General features: G+C 40.8%; 1 protein-coding gene across 2 annotated transcripts in view; it reads right to left on the bottom strand.

Moving 5' to 3' along the window:
* Nucleotides 1-14,447, bottom strand: part of ZMYND11 (zinc finger MYND-type containing 11) — a 146,164-nt gene extending 131,717 nt beyond the window's left edge. The window contains exon 1 of one of the 2 annotated variants that reach the window (XM_075062205.1): nt 14,209-14,447. The gene's annotated coding sequence lies outside the window, so the exon portion shown is untranslated. The remainder of the gene's footprint in view (nt 1-14,208) is intronic. The other variant, XM_075062206.1, reaches the window with a different exon arrangement.
* Nucleotides 14,448-17,794: the final 3,347 nt, after the last annotated feature.

Raw genomic sequence — 17,794 nt, 5'->3', positions numbered from 1 at the left:
AAGTTTTACATTGTTTTGTTTTTGAGTTCATTTATCTAACCAAAAAAACCCTACATTTGTAAGTTGCACTTTCATGATCAAGAGATTGCACTGCAGTACTTGTACTGGGGTGAATTGAAAAATACTATTTCTTTTATCATTTTTAAGTGCAAATATTACTAAGCAAAAATAATATAAAGAGAGCACTATACACTTTATATGTTGTAACTGAAATCAATATATTTGGAAATGTAGAAAACAAAAAAATATTTAATATATTTCAATTGGTATTCTATTGTTTAACAGTTCAATTAATCACGATTAAGTTTTTTAATCATGATTAATTTCCAGTTAATTGCGTGAGTTAACTGTGATTAATTGACAGCTCTATTAAAAATCAAGCTATTTGTTTGATATAGCCTGTTTTTCTTTCCTATTTGCTTTCTTTTCTGAATTTTTGTGCAATGGAAAGCAGTGAACAAATGTAAAATATTATATGACTATAGCTTTATATTGTACTTAGCTTTGTGTTTTTATTTCACTGTAATTGATATAGTTTTGTTTTCTTTACTTAATAAAAAGAGTTAATACTTACAAAAACAGACATTTAGAAGCCAGTAAGCCAGATTTTATAACTAAACTACCCAGCAACGTCCTTTAGGTAGCTTACCTAGCTGCAGTAACTTTAAACAACCTAATTGCTGGATCATTACAACTTGCATTAAAATGGCTGAAAGCTTCTGCAAGCCTAAAATTTTACAAAACCTAATATATTAAAATAAATACAAAATAAAATATGAAAACTGTTTCACTGAAAAGAGATGTATTTGATTTAAACATTCTCCTTACAACTGTTTCCAACACAATACAGCAGCATTGTTCTAGGATAGGGGGACTAACAAGTTAATTTTCATTGTCCAAACACAGGACTAGATTCTGCACATCACACACTGAATAATCACAATGAAGAAAACAACATAGTGAAGTACTGGTCAATGTGAGTAAGGGTGGTAGATATTGGTCCCTAGTGAACTTCGTAAAGCAGAAGAGATTAACATTCAGTTTTAAGCTCATGTGTGAACATTAACACTGATGAATACTATTTAAAATATATGATCTTTTAACTCCTTTACCTTCATATAATCATTCTCTCTCTCACAGACACACACACACGCTCTCTCTCTCTTCCCCCACACTCCCATTTCACACCCCTGCAGGTACACATGACACACCAAATTGTCTGCTAGTGTAGACTGATGTTGAAGCCAACAGAGCTGCACCAATTTACATCAAAAGAGAATCTGTCCCTCTTTCTCTTTCATACGCGCTTTTCTTTGACACATGCACATGTACTGTCTTACACAGGTACACTTCACACCAGAATCTTCCCTTCTTCCTGTCACACAGACTTCCAAACTTTTATTCACATACGCCAGACAACCACTATACTCCGCTATTAACTTACAACTCAAATCCTCCCAACACAGTCACACATTGAATGAAAGCCAGGTGTCTTCTGTTCTTTCTGGCCTCAGGAGAGGACCGTGGTACTGGGCTGGAAGATACTGGGCCTGCAATAGGAGGCTGCAAGGCAGTGGAGCAGGAGTGTTCTGGAACAGTATTCAGGGATGAGAAGGGAAGCGGCTTGGCCCAAGAAAGGATTAAATATTTTAAAAAATACACAAGCTTTGGAAAGGAGAGAAATCCTCCTGCTTCAGGGCAAAAGCAAACTATTAGGGATCAGAATGAAATTTTCCCTGGAGGGAAAATTTTATTCCATACCTGCCTACTGCAAAGTTTTGGGGGTTTGTGGGGATTTTTTTGGTGTCTTCCACTGAGTTTCCTGCTATTGGCCACTGTCTGAGAGAATACAGTACTACCTGGCATGCTAGTCTAATTCATTATGGCAATTCCTATGTTCTTATGAAAGAGGATTCAGAAAGAATCGCTAGAGTTCACTCCTCCCCCTGGGCTCAGGAGCCACTGCATTCACTCTCTCTGCTTTTGAACTGGGCAGGGTAAATACATAGTGCTCCATAGTGCAACAACAACTGCTCTCCCACCAGCTGCTAACTGCAGCTGATTACACTTGGCTCACATTTTTCAAGGTTTTCTTTACAACCACAAAGGGTAGAAGCCTTTAAAAAAAAAAAAAAAAAAAAGTAGCTTACGCCTGGCCTACACCTAAAACTTAGACTGACCTAGCTACATTGCTCAGAGTTGTGAAAATTTTCATACCCTGTGCAACATGATTAAGTAGAACTCATCCCCCATCCTAGATGCACCTAGGTCAATACAAGAATACTTCTGTCAACCTAGCTGCTACCTCTTGGGAGTGATGGATTTACTACAGCAATGGAGAAAACTCCTCCATCACTGTAGTGTCTACACCAGTGGTTCTCAACCTGTGGCCCATGGACCACCTGCAGTCCAACCAGCACACAGCTGCAGCCCATGTGACATCCTCAAGTCCCTACAGATAGTGTGTGTGTATGTATATATATATATACACACACACACACACACACACACACACACACACACAGTGTGCATGCAGACCACATAACATACATAGAGAGGTGAATATGCAGCCCACAATGGTAAACAGGTTGAGAACCACTGGTCTACACTGTGGCACTACCTTTAGAGTCTGCAGAAGTTGATGCCACTTGTCTCCAGAGAGCTAGCAAATGGGGTTTTGGAAGACTGCTCTATTATAAACAATATTGTTGTAGACGTGTTCATTCCAGGCTATTAGAGAGATAAGGTGGGCGTAATAGTATTTTTTTATTGGACCAAGCTTGTCTCTCTCACCAACAGAAGTTGGTCCAATAAGAGATATCAGCTCACCCATCTTGCCTCTTTATTATAAACAACTCAGATGAAGAAACCTATTATGGGGTGGAAGACCTATTGCTTTCAGTATTTGTGGAGTTCATTTCCCGCTAATTCATCCTGCTTCCCCAAGTGGGAAGGTGTGAACAGCAATACTAGATTCTCATGCCTGGACTCAGATAGGAGCTAAAAGCTTGACCCCAATCAAGAAACACTATAAAGAAAACCCGTAGTAGCCAGAGAAGTGGAAAGGGGGCTGACAGGAATGTGACCTGTGGAACTGAGGGGAAGGGTAAAGCCTCTTTCTAAAACTATTTTCTTTAAACCCATTAACTTCGGGGCATTCTAAGAATAAAAAGATGTGAGCATAGGCGGCGGGTTATATGGGCTCGAGGTGCCCGGGCTCCAAGAATATTCAGGGCCGGGTGCCCTGCTCCAGCAATATTTGGAGCTAGGTCTCTCCCCCGGCCCTGCCTGGATCGGGCCCCGGTGGGTCTCCCCCCACCGCGTCCCTGCCTGGAGTGGGTCCCAGCCTCTGCCTTCCACCCCTCCCCCTGCGTGCCCCCTCTGCCGAGTCCCTGCCTGCTCGCGCTGCCAGAGATCGGCTCCCGGCAGAACTGCTGTCTGCTGCCCCAGGGTCCTAGTCCCTGCCATCCAATGGCAAGGCAGGCTGCCCTTACTCTGCCCTAGCCCTGAGCCTCTCCAACGCCCCAAACCCTCATCCTCAGCCCCAACCCTCATCCCCCTGCACCCTAATCCTCTGCCCCAGCCAGAGCCCTCATCCCCCTGCACCCTGAGCCTCTGCCCCAGCTCTGAGCCCTCCCCCCTGCATCATGAACCCCTCATCCTCAGCCCCAACCCTCATTCCCCTGCAGCCTGATCCTCTGCCCCAGCGTGCACCACCTCCCCCTTCCTACACCCCCACCCCCAGCCGAGCCTGCACCCAAACTCTGTCCCAAAGCCTGCACCCCTCACCCCCTCCTGCACACCCACCCCCTGCCCCAGCCCAGAGCCTGCACCCAGCACCCAAACTCCCTCCAGAGCCTGCACCCCTCACCCTTCACCCCTTCCTACACCCCTACACCCCCACCACCAGCCCAGAGCCTGCACCCAAACTCCATCCCAAAGCTGCAGCCCTCACCCCCTCCTGCACACCCACCCCGTGCCCCAGCCCAGAGCCTGCACCCAGCACCCAAACTCCTTCCCAAAGCCTGCACCCCTCCTGCACCCTAATCCCCAGCCCAGGACCTGCACCCCAGACCTCTCCCCTGAAACCTCGCCCAGAGCCTTAGGCAGGCGGAGGCGGAGTTGGGGGAGGGGGCAGGTTCTGGGCACCACCAAAATTTCTACAAACTTGCCTCCCACGGATGTGAGAACTGTACAACTGGAAGATGCAGTTATTGGATTGTTGGTGGTGGCGCCTATCACTCAGCAGGAACGAACTGATCCACTCCTAGGTCTGTAATAGTATAGACCATAATGGCTAGAAGTGATTTGAACTATTGCCTTTCCTTCAAAGTAATTGTCCATAAAAATACAGCAATCTTCCCCCTACCTCACTTTTTTTCCATTGTATTTAAGTAAATGTACAAAACACAAGGTTTTTATACTTGCACCAGTTTTCAAGAAACCCATCACCCTGATCAATGAGACAAAGTCCTCTGAGGGCAAAGGTACCTCTCTTCTTCCCTCCACCCTCCTTGTTTTGTTTGGGTGGGAAGAGAAGTTTTTAGAAAGCTTTTGTGGGTGGAATAAATACTTTATATTTCGCTCTTATTCAGAAATGATGCTATTCAAGGATTGATTTTTCACTGAGCCATGTTATCTTCAATAACAATAAATCACGATGAAACATCTAGCTTCCCAAATGCTGCTTCAAGCATTTAGCTCCTAGGACTGACCTAAAGCCTAGACAGCATTCAGATCAATTTAAAGGGACAGTACTAACCTGGGTTTTATGACACTCACTAACCAAGAAATGAAGATGAAGAGAGCAGATACAGTGAGATTTAAAGGGACTGTGAATGAGGTAAAGTGCACTTTGTCTCAGAATAAAATTGCAAGGTGGAAGGAACGGTGTTGTTTCTGAACTCTTTATGGGAAATAAGACCCAATTCTGCACTGAGATCCACACAAGTGGTAGGTGAGCCACTTGTAGCTCATATTCAGCATGTATTTTGTAGGGTGGTTGGATGCAAGCGTCCATCTATTTTGAAGTTTTGAAATAGTGGGGATAAAGTGCCAGAATTCAGGTTGTTGTTGGAATGTGTACTATCCTATATCCATACTGGGTGTTATTCATACAGTATGAACTGTGAAGATAGTTGAGTATTAGTTTTACTTTGACTTAGCTGTTCATTTCCATTTTTAAAATTCTTAAAGTTTATCAGTAACATTTCTTGCAATACATATGTTTCAAGTTTATTTTTAGCTAGAAGCCTTAAAAGGTAATAATCTTTGATCTGTCAATAGGGGCAGCCATCATAATAAAAGGCATATCAGTCATCCAGGGACTTTGAAATCAACGGGACCACTCCTATAGTAAGTTGCTACTCAAAATGCATAAGGCTTTTAGAATCTTGCCCCCAACTGAGAAACACTTAAGGCTGAAAAAAGAACAGGAGTACGTGTGGCACCTTAGAGACTAACAAATTTATTTGAGCATAAGCTTTCGTGGGCTACAGCCCACTTCATCGGATGCATATAGTGGAAAATACAGTAGGAAGATATATATGTGTACACACACAGAGAACATGAAACAATGGGTGTTACCATACACACTATAAGGAGAGTGATCAGTTAAGGTGAGCTATTATCAGCAGGAGAGAAAAATAACTGTTTGTAGTGGTAATGAAAATGGCCCATTTCCAGCAATTGACAAGGAGAGGTAAGGAAGTGGGGGGGGTGGCAGGGAATAAGCAGGGGAAATAGTTTTACTTTGTGTAATGGCCCATCCACTCCCAGTCTGTATTCAAGACTAGTCTGATTGTGTCCAATTTGCAAATTAATTCCAATTCAGCAGTCTCTCGTTAGAGTCTGTTTTCGAAGTTTTTTTGTTGTAATATTGCGACTTCTAGGTCTGTAATTGAGTGGCCAGGGAGACTGAAGTGTTCTCCAACTGGTTTTTGAATGTTATAATTCTTGACATCTGATTTGTGTCCGTTTGTTCTTTCACCTAGATACTGTCCGGTCTGGCCAATGTACATGGCAGAGGGGCATTGCTGGCACATGATGGCATACGTCACATTGGTAGANTGTAGTGCATTGGGGGTTTAAATGAGCGTAGGGCATGTGGAATTGATGTGAATTTAGAGAAGAAATAATTGAGGGTGTATAAATTGATTAGTGTATTAATTGATTGGTCTTGTTAGAGTTGGTATGGCAACCCCCATTTTTTCATGTTCTCTGTGAATATACACACACACACATATATATCTTCCTACTGTATTTTCCACTATATGCATCCGATGAAGTGGGCTGCAGCCCATGAAAGCTTATGCTCAAATAAATTTGTTAGTCTCTAAGGTGCCACAAGTACTCCTGTTCTTTTTGTGGATACAGACTAACATGGCTGCTACTCTGAAACCTGTCATTAAGGCTGAAAGTGTTTATAAAGAGTCTACCTGAAACCAAGAAAGTACTATGATTTCTATTTTTCTACCTAAAAAAAGTGTTAAAAGCATGAATGTCTAGAAATTCCCTCTTGTGATCTGAAATTATACATTATTAGATGTATACAAAAGAAATATTATACTATTTAATTAATGGTAAAGATTTCAACACTAGTTTAGTCCCAGGATACATTATAAGTCAGGTGTATGCTGGTGTGACTCGTTGTTCAGCCTGTAAGATACTTTTATGAATAAAAAGCAAAGCACTATCTTTGTGATTACAGAATCTGTTGACTATATGGTATTTTACATTTATTCACCAGACTGTGCCTGGCCCAAATGAGGCTGGGAACAGAGTAAGAAGTTCCCCACCTGAACTAATGCGTTAGAGCTTCCTAGATTTTTGGTCCAAGTGCTGGCGGAAGAGCAGGTGCCTAGTACTCTCCTCCTTCTTCCCTCAGAGCAGGTGGGTAGAGAGGGCTGGAGCCTTGTTTCCACCTCCATTACTTTCCAGCCAATGAAACTGAGATTGCACATGGGGGTGAGTTTGCTACTTCTGGTCAATTGCCGTGAACAAAGGCAGAGCAAGTGATGAACTAGTCAAATTTCCTTCCTAAAGCAACTGTAGTTTCCCAGCATTATTTACTAACACTTATACTGCTTATTTAAAAAAAAAAAAAAGTAATGGAAAATTATATGTTAGTTATAGCATACTGGATATAGAATCCCTTAAAAAGGAAATGGGATTTTATATTCATAGTAATATGATCTTAACTTTACATGAATTTATACAAATTATAAGGAAACAAAAGGTGTGGTAAGCGATTGGTATGTGTAACTTTTATGGCATGACAGTAAGTGAAATACGAATAGAAGGCATGAATGAAATGTCCACATTTCAGTGTTTTGGTTTTTGGAGGAAGACAGTATATGGAAATTTTAAAAATTCCAACTGTTAGGCAACCTCCATTGATACACATTTTCAATCTTAACTAATTTCCAATTAAGTTTTTCTTTTCTAATTTTCTATAATTACAAATAATGTAACTCTAGGTATGTATAATGTGTACAGGTTATAAAACATTTAGAAAGGCAGATACTAATAAAGATATAAAGTAATGAGCCAGAGAAAACATACAATTGACTGAAAATGTAAAAATATAGGCAGACCCTGCAGAAACGTATGTACATGATGCACTTTAATCATGTAAGTTGTCCCCTTTAGTTCAACAGGACTCTGACAAGCTTAAAGCTAACCATGTTCTTAATTTTTTTCAGAATCATGGCGACAATTTGTACTACTACAGGTAGACTTCCAGGAAACACATACATAAAGTAGTTAAAGATGAAGATAATGTCATCTCATAAAAGTAAAAAACAAACAAACAAAAACTAATGTCATTTTCTTATAGTACTTTAGTTGCATATAAAGCTTTTAAAATATTACTTTAGTTATAAATACACAGATTTTTGTATTAAGTATGGCCCCAATCCTGCAAACTTTTATACATGTTTAACTTTAAGAGTGTGACTAGGTTCACTGATTACATGTATAAGTCTCTGAAGCATCAGGGGCTCTGTAATTACACTTGTATCATCCATTACTTGTTTTCAGAAATGAAAACTATTATTATAATACAGTGCCCTGTGATTATATTTTATGATATGCAGTTCCTTTGGTTGTGAATATGTCCTCTTTGTTGTGAATGCAAACTCTCTGAGAATTACAATTAGTTATTGAGACATGAATCTTTTGTATTGATTACTGAAAAGACAATTAAACAAAAACACGTTAAATTAAATCCTGGCCCTATTGAAGTCAAAGGAAGTTTTGGCACTGACTTTATTAAAGCTAGAATTTCACTCACCGTTAACAGCAAAAAAAGAAAAAGGGCTCAATTCTCCAATAGTAACTCAACACCTTTCAGATGAGTACCTCAATATATTGCAGGATTGATCCCACAATGTGAATCATAGGAGAATTACAGTTATCACAAATATCACTTAAGAGAGCAGAACTTAGCAGAACTTGAAAACTAACTGTTCAGGGTTAAAATGTTCTTCTAAAGTATTAATAAGTGTGAACATCTGCTGTTCCCTAAAATCTCTCTCATGCTGTGGAGTCAAACTCACGCTATTCCTGTGGTTTTCCTTTATTAACAAAGAAAGGAAAAACAAGGTAATAAAATTCAACTTAAGCTTCTGTGCAGACTTGGCTACTACTCCTTGAGTTTCTGATAACACATCTTCTATGTCCAAAAATAAACTTTCTGCTACAAAATAAGCATGAGGATTGTTCATAGAAAACTAGAAGGATTAGACAACTAGACAGCAAATAATAAAACTATCTTGTCCAAAAATTCAGATTCTTCAAAACAGAGTTAAAGCTATATTTTTCATCTTTTTCATTTGATTTACTTTTCTTTCAGCTTACTATTATGGCATATTACTTCGTTATTTTTAAGCTTTTAGTCAGTCTCTCAACTCCATTTTGTTTCACTTTATTGCAACTCTAACAAGATCCAGTAAAACTTATTGCTGGAAGATAAGAGTTATTTTGCTAAGATTTGTGAACTAAGTACAGCCTACCATTAATTGTTCCACCCTGCTCCCATCAACCTCTCTTAAAAAGAACAGATAATGGTGTCATACTGTAAGTCCAGGAGACCAAAGTACAAAATCTAATTTCAAGCATGCCACTTCTGAATCCTACACCTACCAGTAGACTCCAGAATTTGTAACTAAAAATGTACTATGATAAATTGGCTAATTTTAAGGTAATAAACCCCAAACATATACTTTAGTATGAATCCCTGTTTGTGTAGGTACCTAACGATTTTCTGTGATCATGCAGAAAGTCTTTTTGAATTATTCATCTGGTTCTGTGCAACAAGTTCAGAATATATGCAAAATAAAAAGTTTAAAATATTCTCTTGCTTATATAAAATAAATTACTTCTTTGTATTTTGGAATCATTTGTATTATTCTCCTGCAATTGCATCCAACAGTTTCAGTTTCTTTTAAAATTCCACTCTACTACTGTAGATAAAGATATAGGTATCTACAAAAAAGAATACAAGAACTGCAATTCTGAAAAATGGTAAAGGAAGGAGAAACTGAAAAAATAATCAACTTGTTTCCTTTACTAGATCTTGCAATCATTCTGTATACAAATTCTCAGCAACTTCACTGGGATTTACCTGCACAGATAACTGCAAGATTGGACTCTAAAGGGATGTTACTAAGGCTGCTAGGCCTAAAATTAGACCTTTGATTTGAGTTCATAGGTGTGTCAGAGCATCTCTCCACTATTCCTGCTGTGCTTTTGTGGGCAGCCTAAAGAATGCTGCTCTCAAAGAAGAAAAACAAAAATCAGATGTTACTAAAATAGAATCAAGTTTCAGCACTGCACAACTTTATTATTTTAAATTAGTTCAAACTCTTAATTGTTTGCAATTTAAGGAAAGCATTAACTAATGGGGAGGGAGTGGGGCAATCTTGCAATGACACAAAAAAAAAAATCAAACACAAATCTAACTACATGTTAGCATAGTTTTAGATATCCATTTAAACATCTTGATTAAATAACCAGAAGTTTATTCACTTCTTTTGTAACTAGGACATTACTAAGAATCTGTAATATAGTCAAGAGTTTGCTTGGCTTCATATTAAAAATAACTTGTCAATAGCTCTGCATGAAAAAACCCATTCTGGTTTAAAACTCAACATTCAAAGTAATAGCTAACACATAATTTAGGATGTAGTACTGGTCATACTGAAATCAACAAAAGCCACTGCTTCTAATAGAAGATTTATATCTAGTTTAAAGCCCAATCTCACAAACATCAGCAGATATAACATCTGATTCTGCCATGAGATGCACTTAGAAGACCCCTGACATCCAAAGGACTCAGTATAGATGTAAGGTCCACCTGTGCAGAGTAGGGGTTGTAGTGCTTACTATATGATGTGAGACGTCTCACTATCATCAGACTACTCCCAGTTACATATACTATACCAGTAGTAAGTGTTTCCAGGGCTGGACCTTTTAATTTGTAACATTTTAAAACAATTTAAAATTGGATTTAAAATAAAATATAATTTACACTCTTATTTTGCAACACAGACTGCAAAAGTGCATTTTTCACCAGCTTTTAAAAAATTGATTTAATATTTTAAAAAATAAATTTCATTGGATTACAAGCCTCTTGCAGAAAGACTTACTTCCCCAAGACTTATTTCACTAGAAAATTCCCTCCAAAATGACACATTGCTTCACAAACTCATGACTCTGGAAAATATGGCCTGCAAAGTTTATAAGATAAACTGACAGATCTAACTATAGAACAATAAGTAACTCATTTAGGAATCAAGTATAGATCCAAATTAACAAAAGTCTTCGAGAACCTGACAAAAACAATCTTGCCATTACCGTCTTTGTTCACAATTGTTAGCACAAGCAACCCTGACAAACTAAGATGTATGGACTACATAAAAGATGACACGTAGCATTGCCAAAGTACCCAGGGCACCACGCTCCATAGAGTGTTCAATTCTGACTACCTTCTGGGACTCTTGAAAAATCCACCGCTTTGAAATGCTTGTAAAAGAAATAACTTCAGATTGCACTCTTGACTTAGGACAACAGAGGAACCCAGACAAAAGGGGACACATTAACCATAATTCTTATGAAGTCAGCTTGTGGAATAAAAAATGTTAATTAGTATTGATAAGCTGATAAACCTTCATTGCAAGGAGAATGACTAAAAGAAATCTCACATTATGTACCAGAAGGAAAAAAAGTTACAACCAGGAGAAATTACTGAACAGAAACTCTACTCTACACAAACTACTATTCATTTACTGAGTATATGGAGGGAAAGGAATTAGCCCCAAAATACGTGAATATAAACACAATCCTTGCTGAAGAACAATCATCTATCTAGACTGGTTCAGGAACTTAAACTCTAAAAATGAAACACGCATCCGTGGAGTAATTTTTCACAAATCTGAAATTTCATGGGTAAAATTCACTGCTAGCGTCAACAGTTATAGCTTAATATCAATGAATTTAATTTCATACAATTTTATATCAAGCGATGTACATATATTTGACAGTGAATTTTGTCCACAGATTGACCACCAATAAATACCACAATCAACAAAGCAGCCATCAGATAACTCGTTCAGTCACTCTGAACATAGATTAAAATTTATGACCAAAAAAATTAAATGCTAAAATAACATTAAAACCCTGTGAGTTACTGAAACCTCCATCAAAAAAATCCAGTCAACACAACAATAATTTATTTAGCTATAGAAATTTTAGGATTAAACTTGAACCCATGCAGGGAATTATTCTGAATATACTTTCACTTCTTATATAAAACAGCAGTCAGCAAATGCTTTACCTCCCTAAAGACTTTCTGTAACATGCTCAGAATGGCTGATAACAAAATTGTGTTTAAAATGTAGGAAAAGAGACCCAGTCCTTTGTGCTGAAAGATGAGGGACAAGAAAAACCTCAAGAAATTGCAACCTGAACCACAAATTGCTTTTTCTGGCCCCCAACCCTAGTTGTGTAAGAGATTCCCCTCAAGGAATTTCCTACAAAGGAACACCATAAAGTTAAAAAAAACAGGCTTCACAAAGGGGGGAGAAATTTTCTACCTTCTTCTTGTCCTCTCCATTCCAGTAGGATATTTTAAAAAATATTTTATTACATTTTTCAAGTAATACAATCAGTGAAATGTGAGAGGAAGAGACTATTCTGAGTTGTTAAAATGTCACACTATCACTGAATTATACAATACCCAGCACTGTACTCAATATTTGATTTTTCAGTACGTTTTTAGGTTTCTCAAGCCTGGTTCTTTATTACTAGTGTCTTTTAAGTGCTGTTCACTACTTTGCATTTGAACAAGACCAAACACACTTAATGACAGATTGTCCCTGAAAATCACTGAGAAAAACTGTGAGCTCAGAAACGTCACACAAAGTTTCCCCAAGTCTCTAATGTCACTATTCGACATACTGACTTGTGTCTCAAACTAAGAGAGAGCCAGGAAAACGTAATGAAATACCCCACTATATTTCTGTTTTCCATACTACATAAAGATTTGCTTCTCCTTGCACACTTTCACCTCTTAAACTTAAAAATAAAAAAGGGAAGGAAACCTGGAGAGTCCTCTGGCAAATCTTTGAGACAGAAGTAGAGTCACCACTTAAGTCAATGCAGTGGGAGGCTGAAGATAATTTGGAAATTAAGTTTTTTAAAAAAATATTTCAAAATTCCCTAGAACCAGGGCTGTCAAGTTTCAAGTAACACTTCTCAGGTGAGGAGAGTGAGTAAATTATTTCTGAAGAGGGAGGAAGGGAGATCCACAAAGATTTGGCCCTGCAGGTGGCTGGGTGAGCTTCTCCTCACATATGGGAAACCAGAGCCAATTCCCCGGGGCTCTACTACCCCAAAAGAGCTAGAGCAGACACTGTGGGAGGAAGAAACCCATCCAGCAGGAGGGGAAGGAAAGTGAAAATGGGGGAGGAGCTGCCTGGGGCTGATGAGCGTCTGGCCAGCAGGGGCTTAGGGAGCAAAGGGCCTGTTTCCTGTTAGGGGGAGCAAGGGGATGTAACCCCACCCCTACCCCAGTCCCTCCTTTAGGAGACAGTTTGAGGGTGTAACATGCACCTTCCCTGCCCATGTCTGCCCTAAGGGGGGAGATAAAGTATCGCTGCCCCTCCCTCAGGGTCTGCCCTAGGAGGGGAACTGGGGATATTCCCCCCCAGCGTCTGCACTACAGGGGGAGAGGGAATATCGACCTCCCCGCCTCGTCTACCCTCCGGGGGAAACTCGGGGGGCGCTCCCCCCCAGCGTAGGCCCTTCGGGGGGAGGTGGGGATACAGCCCTCGCCCCCCCAATGTGCCCCCTACAGGAGTTTATTCCCCCCGCCCCGTGTCGCTCCTTCGGAGACAAGCCTGAAGAGCAGCTGCCATTGTCCGGCCCAAGCCCCGTCTCTTAGCAGGCACAACCCCAGCGACGGACACAGGCGGGGCCGGGGGCAAACCAGGCGCCTTGCGTGTGAGCCGGGGCGGGGGGTAGGGGCTGTGGCTGGCCTGCGCCACACCCCGGTCGGCCTCTCCTCTCACTCGAGGCCCCGGCTTCCCCGCAGGCCCTCGTGGAAGATTCGGGAGAGGATTTCTCGTGCCCCCCCGTTTCCTTCCCTCCCCAGTTGCACCGCCCCAGGTTATTTATTGTAAGTTCAGTGTGGGGGCGGCGCAATCCCAGCCCTTTGCAGCTGAAGCCCATGGGCGGGGGGCGCTTTGTAAACGAGAATAAATAATAGTTAATATCCCCCCCTCCGCGCTCGCAGTTTCCCTGCTCGATTTCGAAGCTGGCTGGGAAATTATCCTCCCCCCACCCCAACAACAAACAAAATCCTACCGTGTCCCCCCCGCAGCTCCCCACATTTTATTAATTATTATTATTGCCACCTCCCCAGGCAGGATCCCCCTCCCCTACTGAGCAGCCCTTTCCCTGCCCCCATCGCCTTGGATCACTGTACAGATTTTGTAGGGTTTTTTTTTTTTTTAAGGCGCCATGTTTATAATCCTCCATCATATTTAAAAAAAAAAAATCCACCCAGCACGAGACACGGTGTCTCCTCACCCCAAAGGCAGGGGGAGAGAGACAGAAACAGAAACATCATCCGCAGGGCTGTAAATTCAAGCCCCCCCTCCCTCCGCACACGAACCCCTCCTCCCCAGACTCGAAAGTCTCTCTCACCTTGTGCTGCTGCTGCTGCTGCTTCTGGAAGGGGGGGAGGGGAGGGAGAAGTTAAGCCGGGGAAACTTTTCAATCGCTTTCCTAGGCCTCTGCTGCCTCCTCCTTCCACATATTTTTTCCCCCTCAGAGTTTTATTGTGTCTGAATATTCTCTCCCTCTCCTCCTCTGTCTGTCCACAGTTAAGGTTTCTGGGGTAAACAGGGTTTAGGATGGTGCGAGGGATATTTGGGAAAAGGAGAACTCTAGTGGTGTCTGCTGGAGTTGCTGTTTGTGTCTTTTTCCATTTATTATAATAAATTTAAAGCACATTCTTGTTTATTATTTATATATTAGTTTTTAGATCACAGTGTTAGGCCATGACTCTGCAATGAGCTTTTACAGGATCAGGAAGTTAGAGAGAATGTACATTAACCAAGGCAAGATAGCGTGCACACGGTCAAAATACAATCTAGAAATTCTGGACAAAATTTTCAGAAGGAACCACTGATTTGGGACACCCAAAAACTGAAGCATGCAAAATCCATGGCTACTCTTGGAAATTTGGCTGCATACACCTAGCTATGGTGTGATTACAGAATCTAGCTTTTTAATCAATATTATCACTGGGTGCATTTTTTATGTACTTTATAATATTTAGGGATATTTTGAGATTTGTTTAGATATAGTACATCTTATGGGGTGTCACAATATTAAAATAATATTTAATGCTTGTGTAGGCAAATACATTCTAATTTTCATATATATTAAAAATTACATAACAAGAAAGAAAGAAGCATTGTAATTACAGGCTTGACCAGCATTTCCTTTTGCAGTGCAACATCATATTCTGTCACAGCATACTATCGCTAAATCCTGCAAACATTTATGCATGTGAATAATTTTATGCATGTGACTATTCCATTCATATAACAGAGGACTACTCAAATGAATAAAGTTAATCACATCCTTAATGCCTGATGCAAAGACTTACACATGTGCTTAATTTTATGTGCTGTGAATTGTCTCAATCAACTGTGTTGAAGTTAATGGGACTAACTGATCATGCTTAAAATTAAGCACTTACATAAGTCTTTGCTGAATCAGGGCCTTAAGCCCTTTTAAAAATTTTGTTAAGCATCAGTAAAGCAGCTTTGGTTCTATTTTTTTTAAGCAGTGAGAGAGCATTTTAGACTATCTAAAAGAAAGTATATAAATAGAAAAAATGTAAGTAGATAATCTACTTACGTTTACTTGATGGGTTGTTGATAGCAGACTACTTTTAGTTATTAACAGCAATGCATTATATGACCATATATTACCATAAAAATATGGGTTTTGATAAGCATACATCACTGGAGCTTTGCTGTCAATAAGTTACAAACCAGCTGCAACCTTATATTGAACAATTGGGTATAATTTCTGTTCTAGGGCTAGGAGTTTTAAAGGAACTTAAGATAGTTAAAGTTCTTTAGTGAATTAGACATTGTGATATGGGGCCTTTATCGGTTAGCACCTCTGGCAGCAGGATGGGGCACTATACTAAGCTGACTCCTAGCCCCCTAATAGCACTAAACTCAATTTTGTGTTTATCAAGTGCTTGTTATAACCCACCCATCTAGCTGAGTTCTAGTAATATCTACCCCCTTCAAGATAATGGAGAGTCAGAAGTCCCATAACTCTAGTGGGGGCTAGGTAGCCTTAGGTCTCCTGGGTTTAGCTCCTTCTCTGGAGTCCTTGGCTGGAGTAGATAGGGGAACCCAGCACAGGCACTGACTTTTGTCTTTTGCTGGTGGGTGCTTTTGAAGATATATATGTATGTGTTTGGGAAGAGGCTATTTTCAGCATATTTATTCACTTCTTTCATATTCTAGTTACTGAATATGTGTCTGTCATTGGTATCTTAGCAGGTAGAGAAGAGCAGGTTGGGGGCTGCCTTGGGGCAGAGGCGAAGTGTGGTGGCAGGGCTTCGAGGAAGCAACAGAGTGGAAGCAGTGCATCCAGGTGAATCGCAGGTAGGGCCTCAGTGGGAGCAGGCTGAACAGGGGTGGGCCAGGGGGCTGGGCCATGATCAAGGCGTGGGTGGCCCCCCCTTCTAGAAGCTTCCAGCACTCCCACCCACCTCCCCAAACACAAGAATCATGCCCTGCCTATGACTGTGGCTCATAGGTGCTGTGCATCCCTCTTTTTTCATTGGGTGCTTGAGCCCTAGAGCACTCACAGAGTTGGTGCCTATAGAACTCAGGCCCACCCACTCCACTGGTTTCCAACTCAGGGAACATGTTTTGAATAGCTAGCATCAATCTTCTCAATCTCTTGTTACTCTATGAGCTACCACTCCTCCTCTGCAGGCTTTCCATGCCTTTTGCCCTAATTTGCCCTCTTTGGAGTGTTGGGTTCTCTAGTAGCTTTTTCCACAGCCTGTTGGAAGAATCCTCATTTTACAATCCCTGTCTGAGGGCTTCCTATTTCTTCAGGAGGTTTCCCCTTTAACTGAGGCCCTTAACCTTTTATCATGCCCCAGTGCTTCCCTGCCATGCCACTAAAAGTTGTGCAGCATAGCTGCTGTTTGTTGGCTCTCTTGCTGACAAAAAACTTCCACCCCGCAATGAGTGGCATTTGCATTGTCGCTCCTGCCTGTTCATACCAGCACTTATCGTGGAAAAACTTTTGTCTTTCAGGGTTTGTTTGTTTTAAACACCTCTGAAAGACAAAAGTTTTGTCATTCAAGTGCCAGGGTAGACAGTTTAATTAACTGCCTCCAAGTTACTGGGTGAATTAACTACTTACAGGTGTACCTGAGCTGCCTCATTTCCTCTCATGGGGCCTGTGAGAAGTAGGCTGGGCCTTTAACTCCAGAAGGCCAGCTACTTTCTGACAGGCACTCAGTTTCATTGCGATTTGGATACCTAACTCCCTTAGGTTTCAGAGTAGCAGCCGTCTTAGTCTGCATCTGCAAAAAGAACAAAACCCCAACCCCATATCATTTTTAACTATGCTATAAATAGTAACAAACCCTTATTCCCAGGAGTAGGTCTTACTTGTACAAAGATTCATAATGACTTAGGGCAAAACTGCAATTGTCCTCAGCCCTAGCATGATTAGTCCCTTGGGTTCTCAGAAACTATGGTGATTGTTATCACATAAATGTTTGGGCCGCAGTCTGGCAAACATTTATTCACATGCAGGATTGGGTCTTTCAGGTTTGTCCACATTAGAAATTTTTGGCATTATTGATTTGCCAAATATTTGTGGTAAGTTAACATATTTGTAAAGGCTAATCTGGATACTCTCTAAATGTTTGTTCGTCCAGGACCTAAATACAGGACAAACATTTGTATTCTGGAAGAAATGTTCAGGGATTGTTCATACTTTCCCTAAAAATGTGTCATCAACTTTTATACAGTGCTGTTGTAGCCGTGTTGGTCCCAGGGTATTAGAGAGACAAGGGGAATGTGCCATCCAGCCTGAGAGACTCCACTCCTACTTCAAGGATGTGTTCGACAATGAGGCCCAGACCGACTTGCGACACCCGGAGTGCCTTCTCCTGCTGCCCCGGATCGACCTCACGGAAGATCTGGAGCGAGACTTCTCCCCCCAGGAGGTGCAG

This window comes from Chelonoidis abingdonii, chromosome 2 (genome assembly GCF_003597395.2).
Source record: "Chelonoidis abingdonii isolate Lonesome George chromosome 2, CheloAbing_2.0, whole genome shotgun sequence".
NCBI classification, from domain to species: Eukaryota; Metazoa; Chordata; order Testudines; family Testudinidae; genus Chelonoidis; species Chelonoidis abingdonii.
The sequence above is the reverse complement of the archived record's forward strand: the minus strand, read 5'-3'. Positions and strand labels throughout refer to the sequence as shown.